The sequence below is a fragment of the Coenobita brevimanus genome, chromosome 66 (genome assembly GCF_032717465.1).
Source record: "Coenobita brevimanus isolate Jiangsu-jjx chromosome 66, ASM3271746v2, whole genome shotgun sequence".
Lineage (NCBI taxonomy): Eukaryota > Metazoa > Arthropoda > Malacostraca > Decapoda > Coenobitidae > Coenobita > Coenobita brevimanus.
Window position 1 is genome coordinate 23,676,408 of NC_137019.1, and position 22,893 is coordinate 23,699,300.

Sequence of the window (22,893 nt, forward strand, 5' to 3'; positions counted from 1 at the left end):
AATCTCCAAATGAATCACTGGGCTTCTCACCTTTTGAACTACTGTTTGGCCATGAAGTAAGAGGACTCCTTAAGTTACTCAAGGAACGCTGGCTGTCGGAGGAAGATGACATCAACCTGCTGGAGTATGTGATGAAGTTCAAAGAACGGCTGTCCACTGCTTTACAGCTGGCGAGAGAGAATTTAGGAGCTGCTCAGGAGAAGATGAAGACTTGGTATGATAAGAAGTCCAGGTTATGCCACTTTCAGCCAGGAGATCAGGTTTTGATTCTGCTACCAGTTCATGGGCAACCTCTTCAAGCCAAGTTTAGTGGTCCTTATTTCGTGGAGAAGAAACTCAGTGATGTCAACTATGTCATCGCCACACCAGATCGTAGAAAGAACAAGCAACTTTGTCACATCAACATGCTCAAGTTATATCACAGGCGGGACGAAAATAACCCAGTCTGCACTGTAGCTGTTCCACCCGAGTCTGCAAGTGAAGCTCTCCCATGCAGTATGAGCCTGAGTGATAGTTTGGGGAAGAATCCTGATATCATGAATGATCTCCAGACTAAGCTTTCTCATCTACCTCCCGAGGAAAGGCAGGAGTTTTCGGCATTACTGCAGGAGTACCCGCAAGTGTTCCGTGCCACTCCAGGAAGAACCACTGTGTTGATGCATGATGTCGATGTTGGAGACGCAAAGCCAATTAGATTGCCTCCTTACCGTGTGAACCCAGTGAAAGTTCCTCTCATCCAGGAGCTTGGCTACCTGTTGGACCACAAGATGATTGAGCCCTGTCAGAGCGAGTGGAGTTCTCCTGTCACTCTGGTCCCTAAGCCAGGTGGGTCACAGCGGCTTTGCATTGACTACAGACGTGTTAATCAGATAACCAAAACAGACACTTACCCTCTCCCTCGCGTGGAAGATTGCATAGACAAGATCGGAAAGGCTAGGTACATAAGTAAGTCTGATTTGTTAAAGGGATACTGGCAAGTACCTATGACTGAACGTGCTAGGGAGATCTCATGTTTTGTAACACTAGGAAAGACTTTTGCATGTTCTGTAATGCCATATGGTATGAAGAATGCACCAGCCACATTTCAGAAGCTCATGAATGTTGTAACAGAGGGTTTGGCAGGGTGTGTTGTTTATATTGATGATGTATTAATCTTCAGTGACAACTGGAAAGATCACTTATGCCATGTCAGTAAATTTCTTGAGCGTTTGGTTCATGCTAATCTTGTAGCTAATTTATCAAAGTGTGAGTTTGGTCAAGCTAAAGTTCAGTACCTTGGGTATGTAATTGGTGATGGACATGTTGCACCACCAGGAGCTAAGGTTCAGGTTATAAGTGATCTTCCCAGACCTAAAAGTAGGAAAGAGCTACAAAGATTTTTGGGAATGGTAGGTTATTACAGGAGATTTGTTCTTAACTTTTCTATTCTTGTATCATCACTTACAGACCTACTGAAAAAGGGAGTTAAATTTGTCTGGACCGATAACTGTGAATCCTCTTTCAACAAACTTAAAGCTATCCTATTAAGTCAGCCAGTGCTCGCTACTCCAAATTTTGCTAAGCCTTTTAAGATGGCTGTTGATGCAAGTGATACAGGAGCTGGATCTGTTTTGCTGCAAGAGGATGATCAGGGTATTGAACACCCTGTATCTTATTACAGGAAGAAGTTCACTCCACCTCAAAAGAACTACTCAACTATTGAGAAAGAGCTTTTGGCCTTGATTTTGGGTTTACAGCATTTTTCATTTTATTTGTGTTCTGGTTTTGACCCCATAGTCATTTATACCGATCATAACCCACTGAAATTCCTTAGTAAGTTTAAAGATAAAAATCAGAGATTGACAAGATGGAGTCTACTTCTTCAGGAGTATTCATTAGACATACAACATGTCAAGGGGAAAGAAAATGTTATTGCAGATTGCTTATCTAGACTTTAGACAGATTGTTTTAGAGTAATAAGAAATTTCCTTTGTAAATTTCTTTTTCTTTGTGGGGAGGTGTTACATAGCCTATGATTCCATCATCCTTTGTGTAATTTTAACGCACAGTATGCTGCATGTTTGAGCACGAGCGTGTTCTGCCTCAGTCCCCTCTTCTACCGTTATAGTAGAGTAAGTCGTCCTTTCTGTTGTTCAGAGCAGGATTGTCAGCTCTTTGTCCCCTATTGCTTCATTTGCGCGTCCTTCTTACAAGTTGTATCAAGCTCTGCTGGCCCCTATATAATGAGCTCAGTCTCTGCATTATTGCCACTTAGATCTACTCCTCATTTTGTTCACATCTCTGTCCTCCCCTGTACAGTTGTGAGTGCTCAGGAAGTCTCCAAACATCTAGTAGCTGTGTAATTTGAGTGTAACTGTTATTGCATTTTTTCTTGTACTGTGTAGCGTAAGGTTAATTCTTAGGCCTAGTAAGGTTTTTGTAATTTATGTAGGGTTCTTGTTGTCAGCCATTGTTGATAATATTTTGTATCTGTAATAATATATCTGGCATTCACTGAGTATTATCTGGTATCTCATTTTAACAGGGCTGACTTAGATAAATTTACTCATGCTAATTTCGTGTTAATAGAGGCTATTGCAGTTAACCATATATTTAACCTGTTTTTTGCCATTACATTATCCTTATGAGTCCTGAATGTTTTGTTGTTAGTTTGAGCATTAAACTTTAACTTGTAATTTTACCTAACTCTTTGTTTTGAACCTGGAACTTTGCGGGACAGTTTTCTCTGTTCCGTAACAATATATGTGTGTGTGTGTGTGTGTGTGTATATATATAGTGCTGCGCGGTGCATATAGAAATATGACCTGTTACACATAGGTGAATATTATCCCTGGCATAATATATTTTCGATATTTTTAGCATACGATTATATAATTATGACAAGCTTTAATTCTTGCCAGATTCCCCCGAGAGCATTACATGTGTGTACCGTACACACTGTTACTATACCCACAAGGGCGGGCTCTCGTATAGTTTTATAGTGTCTGGTGATGTAGTGAGCTGAGGAATTCCAACCAGTTGCCCTCAGACGGGTCCATTTCCGATGATGGGGGTGAGGAGTGTGAGGTTTACAGCTGAAGCAAGAGCTAGGGTAAAGACCTCGCCTTCAGTTTCTGTATAAAGCAGTTCCGGGCCACGTATCGCTACACAAGAAATTGTAGCCAGGCAGCTCGCGTGATGGGCTATAACGTCAGGAGTACGTGATTCTTTTATCTTGTTCTGCACTAAGAGAATATTCAAAAGGGTAATAATTGTTTTTTTCTGTCAGAATCTTTTAATAAATGCACACACACACACACACACACACACACACACACACACACACAACACCTTTGGCATAGACATGTAAGAAGGCGAAAAATTGTGCGCTGTGACAGTTGGATATTGCGTTCACTTTTTACAAGCTATAACTACAGTACGAGTACTTTGAAAGGTAGGAGGAGGTAAGAGTAGGATAGGTTGAGTAAGGTTTTGGTGGCAGCTGAAGTGAAAGAAGGTTGGATGGGGAGCGAATGGAATCGCACCAGGAGGGGTGCGAAGAGGCTCACAGTCTGTTTCTGGTTTAAAGGAATGTTTGTAATATTGAATTATTCAGTGTATGTATTATATAATACGAATGGCCATCACTTTATTATCTCTCTCTCTCTCTCTCTCTCTCTCTCTCTCTCTCATTTAAAGTGGTAAAATATTAAGCCATCGCCCAGAGTCGGACACATAAAAAATAAGCTCAATGTGGTCAAGGCCGTCGCAGATACTTGATTAAATTTAGATAAAGAAATTAATAACTCTGAATGCAAGAGAGATCTAGGAGTCCAAAGTAACAGTGTAGTAATGCAAGAAATGAAACAGCTAGGGTCCTAGAATTTATTTCTCGAAGCGTGAGCAATAGAACATCTAAAGCAAAACCGGAACTTCAATCTAGCATTAGTAAAGTATTTGGACTCTGCCTCGCAATTATGATGTCCGTACGATAGAATGGATATAAATTGGCTATAGAATGTGCTAAGAAGCATGTCAAAAATGATACATGACATTCGGAACCTTGCATATGAAAAAAAAAAAACTGAAAAGACTAGATTTGCACTCACTAAAAGGGAGACTTAATTGAGGTGTGTAAGTGGATGAAGGGATTAAATAGGAGAGGCATTAGCAAAGTGCTGAAACTGAACATGCTGAACAGAACTAAACTAATAGTTTCAAATTAAATACATTCCGTTTCAGTAAGGAGATGGGTAGAAATTGGTTTGGCTATAGAGTAATGGACGAATGGAATAAGCTACCTAGTGATATACAGTATGCAGAGAGAGAGAGAGAGAGAGAGAGAGAGAGAGAGAGGAGCTGTGCTTTGGTGATGACTTTGGAGAAGACTTTGACAGAGTCCTCAGGGAGGTGGTGAGGTAGGCAATGAGAAAGCTTGGGATCGAGAAGTGGCTGGTTAGAGTGGTTATGGCTGTGTACTGGGGTGATCGCACCCAGGTGAGAGTGAACGGAAATTTGTGTGATGAGTTTTCCGTGAATGTTGTTATGCATCAGGTTAAGTCTTGAGCTCCTTATTGTTTGTCGTGATGCTTGAAGCTCTCTCACGTGACTCAGAAATGGACTCCATGGGAGATGCTGTATGATGATGAATTGGTGTTCATAGTGAGACCTTGGCAGTAAAAGAAGAGGATGTTCGTATGCTCAAACGTACAGAATTTACAATGATTAGATGGATGTGTAGTGCGTACTTGAACGCTGGGCCTGGGGGGGGGGGTGCAAGGATTCCGATTGAAAAGCTGAGAGGAATACAAGGGAATCCAAAGGAAAGCAAACTGCAACAGACCTTATGGTCATTTTGAGACTGTTTGTTACGGAGTACACTATGACTACAAGTTGTAATTCTACATGCTGAAGGATAAGAATAGTAAAGCAAGAAGGCTCCCCCCGCCTCCAAACCCTCCAATTAAAACTGGCAGGAAAAAGTGAGAAAGACCACCATGCAGCACGGAAAAACTGACATGGAAATTTCATAGCAAAGACTGAAAGGGAAAAGTTACATTATATAATACTTTACCCATAAGCTACCTGTAAAAGTAAAGTAAATGAATAATCAAATGAAAAAAAAATAAGGCATTATATTATGTACAGGTATGGTGAGGTGTACAGGTACGGTTGTGTCCAGCAATGTAAGAGGAAGATTTTTGGATGTAAGAGTTCTGAGAGGGAGGGTGGAGGTATGTCTGACCACTACCTAGTGGAGGGAAAGTTAAGAGTAGGTAAGAGATGGGTGAGAGCTAGAAGGGTTAGGTGTGGCAGGGAGGTTTTGAAAGTGAGTGAGTTGGATAAAAGAGAGAAAATGATAGAGTATCAGGAGAAATTGAAAGATGAGTGGAACGCAGTGAAAGATCGGGAAAATGGCAGCATGGAGGAGGAATGGCAGTTGTTTAAGAGTGCTGTGGTGGGGCATGCAGAAGAGGTGTGTGGTGTGAGACGTGTGGGTGGTGGTGTAAGAAAAGGAAGCGAATGGTGGTGCGAGGAAGTAAGTATGGCTGTGGCTGAGAAGAGACGTGCATATGAAGTGTGGCTGCAGAGGAAGGATGAGGTGTCATATGACATGTATAAGGGAAAGAGGAATAGGGCGAGAAGGGCAGTGCGTGATGCAAAAGTGGCAGCAGATGAGAGGTGGGGTAGGCGGCTGACTGAGAATTTTCAACAGAATAAGAAAATGTTCTGGAAGGAGGTGAAAAGGGTGTGAAAGGGAGAGTCTGGGAAGGAAGAGTGAGTAAAAGCAGAGGATGGAAGGATGTTGATTGAGATGGATGCAGTAAGGAAGAGATGGGTCTATTTTGAATGATGTTAAATGAAGAGGAGGGAAGGGTGGCTGAGATTGTGGCGGATGGAAGGGTGCAAGGAATAAATGTGTTGGGAGAGTTGAATGATTTTTTGATCACGAAGGAGAAAGTGGAGAAGGCAGTAAAGGAGATGAAAACAGAGAAAGCTGCATGTATGGATGGATGTGCTGTGGAATGCCTGAAAGGTGGTGGAGTGACTATTGTTGACTGGTTAGTAAGATTGATGAATGTGTGCTTTGTGAAAGGTATGGTGCCAATTGACTGGGTAAGTGCTTGTGTGGTCCCGTTGTATAAAGGCAAGGGTGATAAGTATGAATGTACTAGCTTTAGGAGTATAAGTCTCTTGAGTGTTGTAGGTAAGGTGTATGGTAGAGTGTTAATTATGAGAGAGACGGTACAGGGGGAGTGATTGGTGATGAGCAGTGTGGCTTTAGGAGAGGGAGAGGATGCGTGGATCAGGTGTTTGCTGTGAGACAAGTGTGTGGAAAGTATTTAGCGAAAGGCAAGAATGGGTTTTGGGCATTCGTGGATTTAGAGAAAGCGTATGATAGAATTGATAGGAAGGCTATGTGGACTGTTTTAAGATTGTATGGACTTGATGGTAGGTTACTAAAAGGGGTGAAGAGTTTTTATGTAAATAGTAGAGCGTGTGTAAGAGTGAGAAATGCTGTGAGTGATTGGTTTCCTGTGAGAGTGGGTCTGCAACAGGGATGTGTGATGTCGCCTTGGTTGTTTAATATTTATATGGATGGTGTTGTAAGGGAGGTGAACGCAAGAGTTTTAGGTGGAGGTCTGAGTCTGGTGAATGTTGATGGTGGAGAGTGGAATCTGAAGCAGCTGCTGTTTGCAGATGATACTGCACTGGTGGCTGATTCAGAGGAGAGATTGAGACAGTTGGTAGAGGAGTTTGGAAGGGTGTGTGAAAGGAGGAAATTGAAAGTAAATGAGAATAAGGGTAAAGTGATGAAATGTATGAGGTTGGTAGATGGTAGGGGGATGAATATAGCTTTGAATGGTGAGTTGCTTCAGGAGGTAGAGTGTTTTAAATATCTAGAGTCACATGTTGCTGTGGATGGAAGAATAGATGCAGAAATGAAGTTTAGAATAAATGAAGTAGGAAAGGTGGTGGGAGGAATGAAAAAGGTGTTTAGATGTCGTTTGCTTAGAATGGATGTAAAGAGAAGGCTGTATGAGGGTGTTGTGGTACCGACTGTGTTATATGGGGCTCAAACATGGAATATGGGTGTAGCACAGAGGAAAAGTTTGAATGTAATGGAGATGAGGTGTCTGAGGAGTATGTGTGGAGTGACGCATATGGATCGAGTCCGAAATGATAAAGTGCAAAGGAGAACTGGAGTTGTTCGGGAGATAGCTGATAGAGTTGAGCAGAGGGTGTTGCGATGGTTTGGGCATATGGAGAGAATGGATAATGGGCGATTGTTGAAAAAGATAACTAGATCTGATGTGCGAGGTGTAAGGGTGAGAGGGAGACCACGAATAGGATGGGTGGACAGTGTGAAGAGAGCGCTGGCTGTGAGAGGGATGTCTGTTGAGCAAGGAAGAGTGGCTGTTTGTGACAGAAATAAATGGAGAGAAACTGTGAATGAATAAATGATGACGCAGCCCTGAGGTAATATTCTCCTGCATTTGGTCAGATCAGCTAGTCAGGTAAGGTGAGGGTAAGGGGATGGGTCTATTATGATGTGGCAGGGGTAAACCAGCTCTATTGTCGGGCCTTGCTGCGGATGTTACTGATTGCACTGCGCAGTTGACCCTCGTGCAGTGTGATGCGGTGATGATCTGTCCCTTCTCTCCTTTGGGGCTAAGATGCGAATGAATGTGTTTGAATGGATGAGTAAATGGGGAGTGTGTCGTCCTGTCTCGGCTACCTCCCTTTCCTTGGAGGAAGCAGTCTAGGTATATAGATAGATAGATTTGGTGTCACTCATACAGTCATCCCTCCCCACCTCTGACATACATCCACCCTTCTACCTCTCACAAACAGCTTCTTTCTTCCCTCCCCTCCCCCCCTCGCATGTAACATCCTTTCTTATCCTTTTAAATACAGCCTCCGTTCTCCCCCTTGCAAGTAAAATACAGTCTTCCCTCATTCATCGAACTCTTCACCTCAGTCATTCCTTCCAATTTTCAACTTCAGCTTAATTTTTCAGTTCACATTTCCTTGGACCCTTCCATTCCCTGCCACCATTCCTCCTCAGCACACCCACCTCTATCCCAGCCCCCACGTTACTCCTCCTCTGTTCCTCCCTTACTCCACCACAACCCCACCAACTCCCTCCCCCATCTCCCATACAGAAGACAGCCAGAGCGAGTAAGCAAGCACCTGTGCTATCAGTCCAAGCCAAACTTCCACTACGAACAGCAAGTGTGTTTCGCGTCGCCTCAACACTCTAACTGTTCTTTACTTACAAGCCCGAGTTAAAATCCCCTTGCGATTATATGTTGATATCGTGTCAGTGAAACATTTCTGCACTTTCTTTATACGTTCATATATATATATATATATATATATATATATATATATATATATATATATATATATATATATATATATATATATATATATATATATATATATATATGTATTGCATCCACTGTATAGTGAGTTCCTTTGCATGCAGAAACCGCTGGCAAAGAGAGAAGTTCATTATCTGCATACCATGGTAGTGGATATACTGCATTTCACTCTAGAGATCATGATATTTGAGGTGAAGTTCACTCTTGAGCTCAAACCTGGCCCATTCTGGTTGGAGGTGATTTGAAGCAGTGGTTCTTTCTGAATTATGACTTGTTGTGTTCTCTGTGTATAACTCTTAAGCACACACGAACTAAATAACTTGGTGCAACAAACAGTTACACAGATGAATGCCGATTCAAAACAACTACCACCACCACCATCACCACTATCATCACAACTACTACCACCGCCATCACCATTATCATCACAACTACCACAACCACCAACAACAACAACCTAACAAATATCATCACCACCACCGCCACCCTTACAACTACTACTACCACTTCCGTCACCACCATCACCATCACCAAACAGCAACAACCACCACCACTCCGATCCTCATCACAGCTACCACCACCACGATAATAGCTACCACCACCATCATTACCATAGTCACAGCTACAGCCATCGCCATCGCCACAGCTAACATCAACACAACCACAACTGCCACCACCACCACAGCTGCCATCATCATAACAGCTACCATCACCACCACCACCACAACTACCACCATACAGCTACCAGCACCACCACCACCACAGCTATCATCATCATCATAAGTATCATCACCACCACAGCTACTACCACCACCACAGTTGTCATCATCACAATTACCACCACCAGCACAGTTGTCATCATCACAACTTCCACCACAGCAGTCATCATCACAACTACCACCACCATCCCCGTCACCGCCACAACAGCTACCACCACCAACACCATCATATAATAGAGACATCATGGATAGGCAAAACAGAAAGTAACAATATGAACGAATTCCTTATATACTTTTTGGTAATACACCGAAACTGAAAACAAATGCAAACTAACCACAATTCATGTTTGTCTATCCTGTTAACTCACTCAGATGCAAGTCTTGTTTCTTCTGCTTCGATGTGCTGTGACATGGTAATTATTTGTCATCTCATGTTCTTAACAAAGAGGGTGAAAATGCAAAATATAGGACCTGTCAAATTCTGTTGGTTGTTTCATGTTTACTGTAACATTATAATTTATACAGTTGTTGCTAAGGCAGTGCTACAGTACTCCTACAGATGTTTAATACCATGTCACAATGTTTACATCTTCTTTCCTATGTAGCTTAAAGCAAAATACACCTACGTATGGAGACATGCATAACGTTTGCCCTGTTATTATTGTTGTCAGTAGTTTCCCATACAAATGTAGTATATAAGTTAACACTATTGAAATGTTTATTATATTATTATTATCAACAATTAATATAATACTTGATCACTTGCTACTGGCCAATCATTGCAAGATTTCTATCGATGTCTCGCCGAGAATGTCGGAAATTCTACGGTGGAGAAATAACACTTTATTGTCATATTGCCAGACACTGCTAGACGTGTCGAGACTCAGTTGTCGGCGACTGTATATATATATATATATATATATATATATATATATATATATATATATATATGTGTGTGTGTGTGTGTGTGTGTGTGTGTGTAGAGAGAGAGAGAGAGAGAGAGAGAGAGAGAGAGAGAGAGAGAGAGAGAGGAATAAACTTAACATAATTCAAAGGGGAATCCACCATCCCAGGGAAGAGAATGTTTCATGGGTGTCATACTCTGCTTAATGCAAGCACTTATTACTAGTCACAGTACTTCATGTAAGTACTCAGTTCCGGGGTGGCTGTTCTCATTCGCTCATATCTACAATCTATAACCTCTCATAGCCTTTTAAATGCAATGTGTCCACGAGTCTGGCAATGGGCTTCTATGTTCAATTTTGTTTAGGGTGAACATGTTTTGTGGAGCTTTAGCCTTGATATTTTATTCTATTGTCATAAAACACAAACAACTATAACTCATACACTTACCTCCTCATAGAGTCATTCAGAAACTCTCTCTCTCTCTCTCTCTCACACACACACACACACACACACACACACACACACACACATTATTGGGGCTGGGGGACAGGGCATTGCAAAGTGTAGGCAAGGTAATAAAAAATTCACCTATACAGTAGTTTACCTTTGCCAGCAGTTAGATAAAGTGGCAAGTTTCAAGAAGTTACATCTCAAAGCATAATTCTAGGTATTGTCAGAGGCGGATTTTAGATGAAGGAAAATATTCAGTCAATATTTTTTCTTTGTCTTGGGGATAACGATCCATTTTCCCCCACATTTTCAGGTAAATACATTAAGTAGATAGTAGTTTTAACCCGCTGTGTCCCACTGACGTATATATACGTCCACACGTTTTGTCACTATCAATCCTGTTGACGTATATAAATGTGCATAAATTGCAAGGTCCAAAATTTGCACAATTCTCAATTTTTGCACGTGATATTTGGTACTTATACACGGGACACCTTCCTCTACAAGATGCCAGGCAGGGACAATATCTTACCCCACATGACCTCCCCCCCCCTGCATGCCATTGTCTCAGCAATTCACCTGTTACCAGTGACCTGGCCAGTAATGTTGTGCCACGGTACAAAATCCAAGGCCAGAGTGATTCCCCAATCGATGACAATTTGGAGGACAAACTTTTTGTAGCTTTAGAGAAAGAAACAGTCAGAAATGATGATCAGGTAATGTCGCCAAAAAAAGGTCAGGTATGTTGATGTGTTTGGTGAGTGAAACAATGTCTATATTGCCTATATTACTGTGTGATAACCAATATACTCTCGTACTAAATTTATAAATTTGTACCAAATAAATAAATAAATACCATTTATGAATGGTGTGGAATAGTTACCCTCCCATACAGCTCGTTTTCTTTGGAGCCAGCCTGATAGATAACCCAGTAAGGTAAGGGGTACTCCTACATGTATAGATTATTTTAAACCTCAGGTGAGCGATTTTTCTAAGAATTTTCGATGTTTCTCACCAAAAGCGGGAGGTTTGAGCCAAATTTTTTTTTTCCAAAACTGGTCGGGATTGGGGGAAGCCAGTGGTGGAAAATTAGTTGGGACGGAGTGGGTTAAAGGATGAAATATTAAAGAGTAAATATCATGTTTCCAAAACATAAGGGGAGAGAGAAAATTCTGTGGGTTGTTTTTTTATATGGATCCATTTACTGTTTGGTTCCTGCCTGATATGAATGAGACGTTTCTGAACATCTCCTCTGCCTGGAAGTGTTTACATAGACCGAGACAGGTTAGTGATACTGTCTACTCTGCAGTGTTGAGATCATGTTGTAACAGTAGTTGATATCAGTATTATATTCCGCACTTCTGGGTGACTGGTATTGTAGTGTTGTGGCTGAGCACTTCAAAAGCTGCCTCAAATGATTAGTATATATTCTTAGTTAAAAGAGGGGTATTGATTTTTGTGAAGAACTCTTACATGTCTTGAAAAAATTAAATTTTTCTTCGACAATATTCCATTGAAAATCATTGCTCGCTATAACGTCATAACCACCACCTTACCCATCAGTAGTAAATGCGCATGTGCCGGGATGTATTGATGTTTCGGGGAAATTGTAATTCAGTGTATTATCCAAATCATTTAGCAGTGTGGTGCCTGCATTCACGGTAAGAAAGATTTCTAAAAGGTTTATTCACCAGCCATCATGTTCATATGAATAATATATGATAGAGATTCCTTTCATAATACTGATGAGGAGCCTAACTTTGATCCGGGCTGGTAGTAAGCGATATAACATTGCTATACTGAAACACAGAACCTCACATTTTGCAGAAAGAAACCTGCACTTTACACAGGAAAAATAATCCAATGTATTAGCACTTGCTGTAAGTGCTTGGGATAGATTAAAAACATCTACATGCCAGAGTGCCAGGGGGTTATCTCATCCTCTTCATGCCCACGGGAGGGGGGGCAGAGGGACATTGGTTACAAGATTGTGACAATGTGTGAAAACTTTAACCAGGTCGTGGTGTAGTGGATTGCTGCCTGGCCCTTATCTGAGAGTCCCGGGTTCGATTCTCGGCATATTGCTAATATATCGGACTCACACTTTGTGTTAGAGAAACTCACAATACTTCCTGGACAGGGAGAGATTTTTTTTTTTTTTTTTTTTTTTTTTTTACATTGGTCCTGGCACCCCCGTGGATCAGAAATTTAGTTCCAAGAAAGTTAAAGAAAGTTTAAACTAAAAGATTTTTTTTGGAAATGCTGATATAATTTTGCCACTTTCAATAGTTTGTGCTGGGTGCAATAGCGATGAATTTCAGGCATGAAGACACATCTGGCCTGCTAAAAGAAACTCCAGGCGAGAGGCCAGTGGCTTGAACATGAGAGTATTCAGTAAGGATGCTCATTCCTTACACTTTGCAGGAAAATTTCGCTACTGATATATTAGTTTCATGTTACCGCTGTTAGCTAAAACAATTTTCCAGTAAAAAGATATTATATTAATCTTTTCTAACAATGCAAATATTTGCAAGAAACTTGCAACGAGGCTGAGTTCAAAAGTTACGAACACCAGTTCCATGTAATACACTGATTGCCAACTCTGTGTTGGCATATTATTATTCTCCACTGTCTCGCACATCGGTAACACCGTTAATTATAATACTATACGTTGTTCCTCAAATGACAACATACAGTTCATTCCAAAATAAATGGGTTCTTTATCATGACTATTATTTTTAATATATGAAGATAATTTTAATAATCCTACAATATTCCTACATGGATATGGCTGAATCTCGCACTCTTTCTTTGATGCCGTGATACATTACCAGAAACAAATGGCAGTCCATATATTACGCATCCCAGTTCTGGTGTACTGGTGGAACGGCTCAGCGTTACCATTTTCTATCCTACAAAATTTGCTACTTACCATAAACTCACTCATTCTTCACAGTCTTTTTTTTTTCCTTCATTTTTTTTTTTTTTTTGCATTCACTGAGGGTATGGTTGATTATCAATTTAATTAAGTTGCCTTATGGCCATTGCTTCTTGCACAAGCTTCCCGAGCAGTCCCCACAACACACAACATAGCAATTTACAAATCTGTGTACAGTACAGAGATATGGCCTCACTTGTTGCACCTTACTTATTCGTTGGTGTGTGCTTAGTTAAGGACTGTAGTGTACATATAGAACACAGCAAGTCATTGCTCAGAATGAACCACTGCCTTTGAATCACTTCCAACCAGAATGGGCAGGATTATAGCTCAAAAGCAAACTTCACTTCAATGTCAGGATCTTTACAATGAAATGCAGCATATCCATTACCTTGTTATGCAGATAATGAACTTCTCTGCCAACGGTTTCTGCCAACAAAGCAACTCACCAGTACAGAGCAGATGTATTATACACATTATAGAAGGATAGATAGATAGAACCTCTGTATACAGTATAGATAGATAAATAGATAGATAGACAAACAAATAGATAGACAGACAGACAGATAGACAGATGAATAGATAGATATAGATAGACAGATAGATCGAGAGACAGATAGACAATTGTGTGTGTACAAATAAATTATGTAAATACGCTGTGTGTAATTCACCGGGTCAGTCAGGATCACTTGATGGTCGTGATGGTCAGCTTTTACCCTCCCGGAAGGGAGCTGAGAGCTCATATAGTCCGATCTAAGGGCAAGGCTGTGACCTTCACACACGCACACACCCGTCCCCTTGCTCAAGGGGGACAGTAACCACCCACTTCGTCAGTGAAACTTTTCGCAACCTGAGCGAGGCGTGAACTCCTGTCCACCAGTTGGCAAGCGAGAACGTTTACCACTGCACCAGTGTGTGTGTGTGTGTGTGTGTGTGTGTGTGTGTGTGTGTGTGTGTGTAAAATCATGTAACTCTGCGTGATTTATAGACATGCTGGAATCCAGAGAGGAAAAGTGAAACACGAAATGTTCCATGGGCTTTCATATATTCACATATTTAAGGTAAAGTGTGGGAGGCACAGTTGCTCAGAAAAATTCGTTCCCTTACCACGCCGGGCCACCACCATTTTGTTATGGTAACAGTGAATAGTATACACACAATTGAACACACAAACACTTATCTCTTTGGCGTTTATGTTTATCAGATAACTACGTCTGTAAGGAAAGTCTGACACATATTTTACTCCAGATATATCACTGCACAACGCGTATCGCGTCATATTTCTCTATACACAGCAAAATTATTTGTACCTTTATCCATTCTGTCGTCATATTATTTCTCCATGGGAACCTGATGCCACCATATCCTGTATACTTATTATTAGAGTAAGGATATTGTCCATGTTTTGTAGTCGTAGTATATAGTAGAAATGTTTAGAGATTCTAAAATTCTTAGATTTTCATTAGGGCAACAGTCAAGGATACTGAAATGAGTTCTGCTAGGAACAATATCACAGGACTTACAATGTTCCCGCACTGCTGAATAAGGAGGACTGCAGTGGGTGACCCGTTCTGGCAGACTGACCTAGGTGCTCGTCGATTCCGATATTAAGAGAGCGAATCGTGCTTCCCACATACCCCGCTTGGCAACTGGGGCAAGTAAATAGATAGACAATCGAAGAGCACATGTCAGCTGGCATACGATCTTTAAAACGAAAGAAGTTACCAATTTTAAAGGAGTTCATAGGTATGAATCGGAATTCTTTATCTGGAAAAAATTTACATAGTTTCTCATCTAATGCTTGTTGCATCAGCTTAGAGATGTCACCAAGGTATGGAATACGGAAGTAAACGATCTCTTTGTTGACAGTGGGGACTCGTTGCTTCGGCTGGAGTTGACGATTAAGAAAATTATTAACTTGTTTATCAAACAAGTGGAAACTGTAACCATTATGGAAAAAGAAATTCCTTAAAAATGAGACTTCTTTGTGAAAATGCATATAGCTAGATGAAATATTGAAGGCTCGATGCAGCAGAGTTTTGATTGCATTGAGCTTGAAATTATAATGGCAGAAACTGAAGAAACTGGTACCCAGTCCTGAGAATGTGGGTTTCCGAAAAACAGAAGAAGCAAGGCCATCATTACACTTTTCTCTATTAAGGTCCAAAAAAGGGAGTTTCGAGTCCAATTCCGATTCCATTGTGAATGTGATATTCCTATGTTGAGAATTTATGTATTCTAAAAATTTGTCAGCTTGGCATTTGCTCCGAAAAAACACAAGTGTGTCATCCACATAACGTCTATATAAAATGGGTTTAAAGGAGGTAGGACAATTATTTATCCAGTTCATTTCATGAAAGCATAAGAATATATTGGCAAATATCGGCCCTACAGGAGAGCCCATTGCAACACCGTCTGTTTGTTTGTATAGTTCACCATTGAATACAAATAGGGTATCCTTTACGCAAGTAGCTAGAAGGTTTCTAAAGACAGTTTTGGTCATGCCATTATATGTACCTAAACCAGAAAATGCCAGTTTTATGCATATGTCAATAGTTTCGTTTAAAGGAATGTTCGTGAATAACGACTACAAATTACCCTGTCTGACTACAAATTACCGAATGCCCTTTTCATGTTTAGCTATGATATTAAGTCGTTATTCACGAACATTCCTTTAAACGAAACTATTGACATATGCATAAAACTGGCATTTTCTGGTTTAGGTACATATAATGGCATGACCAAAACTGTCTTTAGAAACCTTTCAGCTACTTGCGTAAAGGATCCCCTGTTTGTATTCAATGGTGAACTATACAAACAAACAGACGGTGTTGCAATGGGCTCTCCTGTAGGGCCGATATTTGCCAATATATTCTTATGCTTTCATGAAATGAACTGGATAAATAATTGTCCTACCTCCTTTAAACCCATTTTATATAGACGTTATGTGGATGACACACTTGTGTTTTTTCGGAGCAAATGCCAAGCTGACAAATTTTTAGAATACATAAATTCTCAACATAGGAATATCACATTCACAATGGAATCGGAATTGGACTCGAAACTCCCCTTTTTGGACCTTAATAGAGAGCCTTGCTTTTTCTGTTTTTCGGAAACCCACATTCTCAGGACTGGGTACCAGTTTCTTCAGTTTCTGCCATTATAATTTCAAGCTCAATGCAATCAAAACTCTGCTGCATCGAGCCTTCAATATTTCATCTAGCTATATGCATTTTCACAAAGAAGTCTCATTTTTAAGGAATTTCTTTTACCATAATGGTTACAGTTTCCACTTGTTTGATAAACAAGTTAATAATTTTCTTAATCGTCAACTCCAGCCGAAGCAACGAGTCCCCACTGTCAACAAAGAGATCGTTTACTTACGTATTCCATACCTTGGTGGCATCTCTAAGCTGATGCAACAAGCATTAGATAAGACACTATGTAAATTTTTTCCAGATAAAGAATTCCGATTCATACCTGTGAACTCCTTTAAAATTGGTAACTTCTTTCGTTTTAAAGATCGTATGCCAGCTGACATGTGCTCTTCGATTGTCTATCTATTTACTTGCCCCAGTTGCCAAGCGGGGTATGTGGGAAGCACGATTCGCTCTCTTAAAATCGGAATCGACGAGCACCTAGGTCGGGGACTTTGATGGATGGTCGTGGAGAGCACAGACGTGTATTCGTGGTTCTCTCCTCCAGCGTTCTAGGGCTGCCTCACCGGCAATAGTTTTGTACATAGACTTAATAAAGTTAGGTTAGCTAGATCGCATTTTCCTCCTAGGCCTATTAGTGATATAGTAGGTGTCTATATCTACTTACTGAGATAGCATTTGCTTACTCACTTCTGGAGCGTACCCCCCACCGATCGCTCTGGTATGTGAGATACACACAGGCGCGTCCTCCTGAGAGTGGTTTGAGAGGGTAATCTCAGACTAGATGTGTTTTCCCCAGGTAATTTGTCCCTTGGTCGTTTTTCTCTTTCTTCCCACTTCCCCCCTGCGGCCTCCCCCCCCTTCAGGGGGGGAGGTAGTCCTGACCGACCCCCGACTGTCTCACGGACGGGCTGCCTCCAGACTGAACGGCCCCAGACATGTGCCCGTCTTGACATCAATGTAAAAAACGCATCATTTGTTTTGAGTCATGCGATTGGTTCCATTCCCCTGTCCATCATCAAGAAGGTGATTGATGGGTGTGCAGGTGCGGTGGAACAAGTGAAAAAACTTGCGAGTGGAGACCTTCTCGTAAAAAAAACTATGAATTCAGCCCAGGTAAAGGATTTGCTGAAACTGAGCAAGTTCCACAGTTATGATGTCCAGACAACGATCCCCCACTCCATGAATTCCTGCAAGGGTGTTACCACCTGCAGGGATCTTGTGCTTATGGAGGAAGAAGAAATTGTACAGGAACTTGCTCAGCAAGATGTAATAGAGCCGAGGTTTATTACCAGATTCTCCGAAGGCATCAGGACGAAGACCGCAACAGTTATCTTGACTTTTGGTAAAGTATCTCTCCCAGCTAATGAGAAAGTTGGATACGAAATTGTAAATGTCAGACCATACATCCCGAATCCCCTTCGTTGTGCAAAATGTCAGATCTATGGACATCACGAAAAGACTTGTCGAGTTTCGAACGTGGTTTGTGGCAAGTGTGTGGCTGTAGGCCATTCTGCTGACAACTGTACATCAGAGACTGAATGTTGCTTTCACTGCCAGGGCGCTCACTCCACTTCTTTGAGGGTTTTTCCCAAGTGGAAGGAGGAGAAGGAGGTCTGCACAGTGAAGGCAACTGAGGGCATTTCCTTTATGATGCAGGGAAGAAGGTGAAGGAGTTGCATGCAACTCCCAAGCCCAATATCTCCTATGCCTCGGCGGTTGTGTCCCGTCCCGTGATGTGCACCGTGGAAATGCAGACTGACATTACATTTGCTCCTCATGCCCCAAGCCCCACCTCTCAGTCTAAGCCTCCTGTATGCTCCAACTCTCTGACAGACATCCCTGTTGCTACATCGTATTCTCAGGCTGCCGCTGCTCCTTTGCAGTCAGTGCGGCCAAAACAGAAGCCTGACAAGTCAGATAAAATTAATTTGACCACCCTCACCAAGCCAGCACGTCCTCATGTCCTTCCGGCTCCTGGTTCAGCGAGGGAGAGAAAGAATAGCTCTTCCTTAGTGGAGTCTGGGAGCCTTGTTATTGACGAGAATATGGAGATCTCCACAAGCAAGCACCAGGGAAGGTCCCCCGGTAGCCGCTCGCCTGGTGGCGGGCGGCATAAAAAAGCTAAGAGCACTGGCCACCCTCGTAAATCTTAAACCGTCACTTTCACTGTATTACAGTGGAATTGTAGAGGTGTCGGGAATAAGTTACAAAATATTGCAATCTTGCTTTGCTTACACAGGCCAGACGTTGTTTGTTTACAGGAGACGTGCCTGGAGTATCATCCTGATCCTCCACAGTTCAGACACTAACACTCGTATAGAAGATATTAAGGTCACGGAGTTGGCATATACACACACAAATCACACCCACAAGCGGAAGTGATTCTAAATTGTACTCTGGAAGCTGTCGCATGCAGAGCAAAATTTAATGACAAGTATCTGTCTATTTGCTCTCTGTACCGTCCTCCGTCTTCCTGGCAATAAGTTAATGTTGAGCGATTTTAACGCCCATCACTATCAGTGGGGCACCTTGAGGATCGATGGTCATGGGGAGCAAGCAGCCGACCTAATACTATAGTCCAACCTCTGTCTTCTGAATGATGGTAGAGCAACTCGTGCAGATGATCGTACTGGTAACTTTTCGGCCATTGACTTATCTTTGGCCTCCCTTGGTATACATCAGGATTTCTCATGGAACCCTTATGACGACTCCTTGGGATGTAATCATTTACCCATCTGTCTTTCTTATACACGCAACATCGTTTCGGACCCTCCACCTCCAAAATTTAACTATAAGAAAGCAGATGGGGGATCCTTCCCAAGGATCACCAATTTAGATATATCTGGGGAGACCGTAGATGTTAAGGTCGAAAATGTAACTACTTCCATATTACATGCAGCTGAGGCTGCTATTCCCAAGACTTCTACAGTTCATGCGAAGCATAGAGCACATTGGTGGACGCCGGATTGCCGACAAGCATTAAGAAAACGCAATAGGAGATACAGGATTTTTGATGGTCAGCCCACTGAGGAAAATTTCATTGCATACCAACAGGCACGGGCTGAGGCAAGGAGAATAATAAGAAGGGCCAAACGTGACTCCTGGCGGTCCTTTGTGTCCACGGTGACTCGTACAACACCATTACATAAAGTCTGGTCCACCATTAGAATATTAAATAATAAAGGCCCATACTTCCCTATCACCACTGAACAGGTGAATAACCCCATCTATGACGAGCCCGCGGACGTTGATAACATCCTCGCCAGGAGTTTTTCCCATGTAAGTAGCTCAGCCAATTATCACCAACATTTCCAACATCATAAACGCACGGCTGAGCTACAATTAATAGACTTTGCCACAGAAGACGTAGACTCCCCATACAACCAAGAGTTTAAGCTAGATGAACTGCTCCTTGCCGTTAAATCCTGTAAAGACATCAGCCCTGGATCAGACACCATCACGTACAGTATGATCCAGCATCTTAATCAGGACAACCTGATTAAGATGTTAGCATTGTACAATGAGATTTGGGCTTCTCGAACGTTTCCAGACTCATGGCACTTTGTACACGTCATACCGATACCCAAAGAGGCTGGTCGTCTTATGAATCCCACTTCATTTCGAGCTATTGTGTTGACTTCTTGCCTATGTAAGGTCATGGAATGCATGGTTAATAATAGGCTTTTTTTTGTTTTACAGTCGAAGAATTTGTTAAATGATCAACAATGTGGCTTCCGTAAATACAGAAATTCACTAGATCTATCTATCTATCTATCTATAGCCCGACGCCCTAATCCCGCAAAGGATGGCCGCAGACAAAACGCCTCCAAGTCGCTCTGTCACCCACCATTTGACTACCCTCCCCCCAACTCACCCCCCCTCCCTCATATACCTCTCAACTCCATCCCTCCACCTCATCCTTGGTCTACCTCTCCCTCTTCCTCCTCCCACCTCACCCACATACACCCTCTTAGTCAGTCTTTCTTTCTCCATTCTCTCCACATGTCCAAACCACCTCAGTGTATTTCTCCTAATCTTCTCAACCACATCCACATCCACCCCACAGCGTTCCTTCACTTCTTCATTCGTCAACCTGTCCCTCCATGTCACTCCATATGCTCCTCTCAAGTAACTCATTTCCACTGCTCTCACTCTTGACTTGTTCCCCTCTTGTAAGGTCCATGCCTCGCTTCCATACGTCAGGGTAGGGATCACAATACTATCATGCAGTGACTTCTTAACTTCCATACTCACTTCCCTATTTCTCATCACTGCTCTTAGTGTACCAACAACCTTCCTTCCCTGCTGTACCCTTTCACGCACTTCATCCCCCAAAGTTCCATCCTTACTCATCACACTACCCAAGTACTTGAATGCACTCACATTCTCCATATCCTCACCATCCAACCTCACTGCACACTCTGTGACTTCATTCCTCTCAAACACCATAACTTTACTTTTGTTTACATTAACTTTCAGATTCCTCCTCCTACACACTGTCCCAAATTCATTCACCAAACCTTTGCAACTCCCATTCATCTTCACTCAACAGCACTGTATCATCAGCAAACAGCAACACCGAAAGCTTCCAAATCTCACCCTCATTCATTAGAGCCACCCCCACATCCACTGCCCTACCCTGCACCTCCTTTACAACCCCATCAATGTATATATTAAACAGCCATGGAGACATCACACAACCCTGTTTCAGTCCCACCTTGAGATCAAAGAACTCACTCAGCTCACCATCCATTCGCACCGTAGCCCTAGCTCCCTCGTACATACTCTTCACAGCACTCAACAATTTCCCCTCCACTCCATATATTCTTAATACCTTCCACATACCTTGCCTATCTATTCTGTCATAAGCTTTCTCCAAGTCCATGAAGGCAGCATACACTTTCCTTCCCTTCTCTAGATGCTTCTCCACTAAACATCTTAGAACAAATATCTGATCTACACACCCTTTTCCCTTCCTAAATCCCCCTTGTTCTTCTCCAACTAGCTCTTCTGTCATATGCCTAACCCTATCAATGAGTATTCACTAGATCATTTAATGAATTTGGAGCATTGTACTGCAGAGGCATTTGCCAATAAAGAATTCATGATATGGGTGTTCTTGGACATCCATGAATCCTATGACATGACATGGCGACACAGTATACAGATGAAGCTCTATGCTTATGGTTTAAGAGGTAATTTGCCTATTTTTATTTCAAATTTCTTAAGAGACAGAACTTTCTCTGTCAAATTGCCCCGTAACCTAACATCGGATATATTTAACGGCCATACCACGTTGAGTACACCATTTCCGTCCGATCAGCGACGTTAAGCAACGTTGGGTCTGGTTAGTACTTGGATGAGTGACCGCCTGGGAACACCAGATGCTGTTGGCATAACGTTCTCCCTACGTGTCAAGTGGGGTTGGTGGAGGATTAGTGCCCCTCCCTGTAAAACAATTAACTCTAAGCCCTTGGCCACCCCGTTTGGGATACATGGCGTCTGGCAATGATGATGATGATGATGAAAATGGGGTGTCGCAGGGAAGTGTTCTTAGTCCCACCTTATTTGGTATTACGATCAATGATATTCTGTCATCAGCTCCCATCCCGAGGAATCTTAAATACTCACTCTACGCTGACGATTGTGCAATATGGCACTCTTCCCATAATGCACAATTTTCTGCTGGGCGGATTCAAGCAGCCCTTGATTCCATCCACCAATGGGCCTTGCAGTGGGGATTTTAGTTTTCCGTCCCTAAGTGTGCCGCTGTAGTCTTCACTAATCGTATTGTACCTAATTTGTGCTTAACTTTGGATAATCAGGCAGCACCTTTTCAAAATTCTGTAAAGTTTTTGGTGTACATTTTGATCGTCATTTGAACTCCAAAATTCATGTCAATAATTTGCTTGCTCGTTGTGATAAGTCAGTAAATGTCCTCAAGTACCTAGCGGGTACTACATGGGGTGCTGACAGAAAATCTTTATTAATGGTGTATAAGTCCTTCATTTCATCGCAGCGAGACTATGGCGCACAGGTGTATGGCTCGGCATCCGATGCCACGCTGAAAGGATTGGATGTGTTGCAGAATAAATGTTTGCAAATGTATCTTGGAGCCGTCCGGTGTACCCGCGTAGCTTGTATGGAAGTGGAGGCGAATGTGCCTCCCCTCCGTATTCGCCGTGACCACCTTGCTTGGTTCTACGGCCTCAGAACATCAAGGAAAAGTAATACCGGCAATGTGGCTTGTACCCCCCTGCGTCAATACCACCACCTTCTTCTGGGGGGACGTCGGCCACTTGCTGTTCACCTCCACTTACTAACTCAGGAGCTTGGTGTGGACCTCAGTG

The 22,893-nt window shown here is 42.1% G+C and overlaps 1 pseudogene; it reads left to right on the top strand.

The window, feature by feature from the left end:
- Positions 1 to 21,821: 21,821 nt before the first annotated feature.
- Positions 21,822 to 21,939, top strand: LOC145405435 (5S ribosomal RNA; annotated as a pseudogene).
- Positions 21,940 to 22,893: the final 954 nt, after the last annotated feature.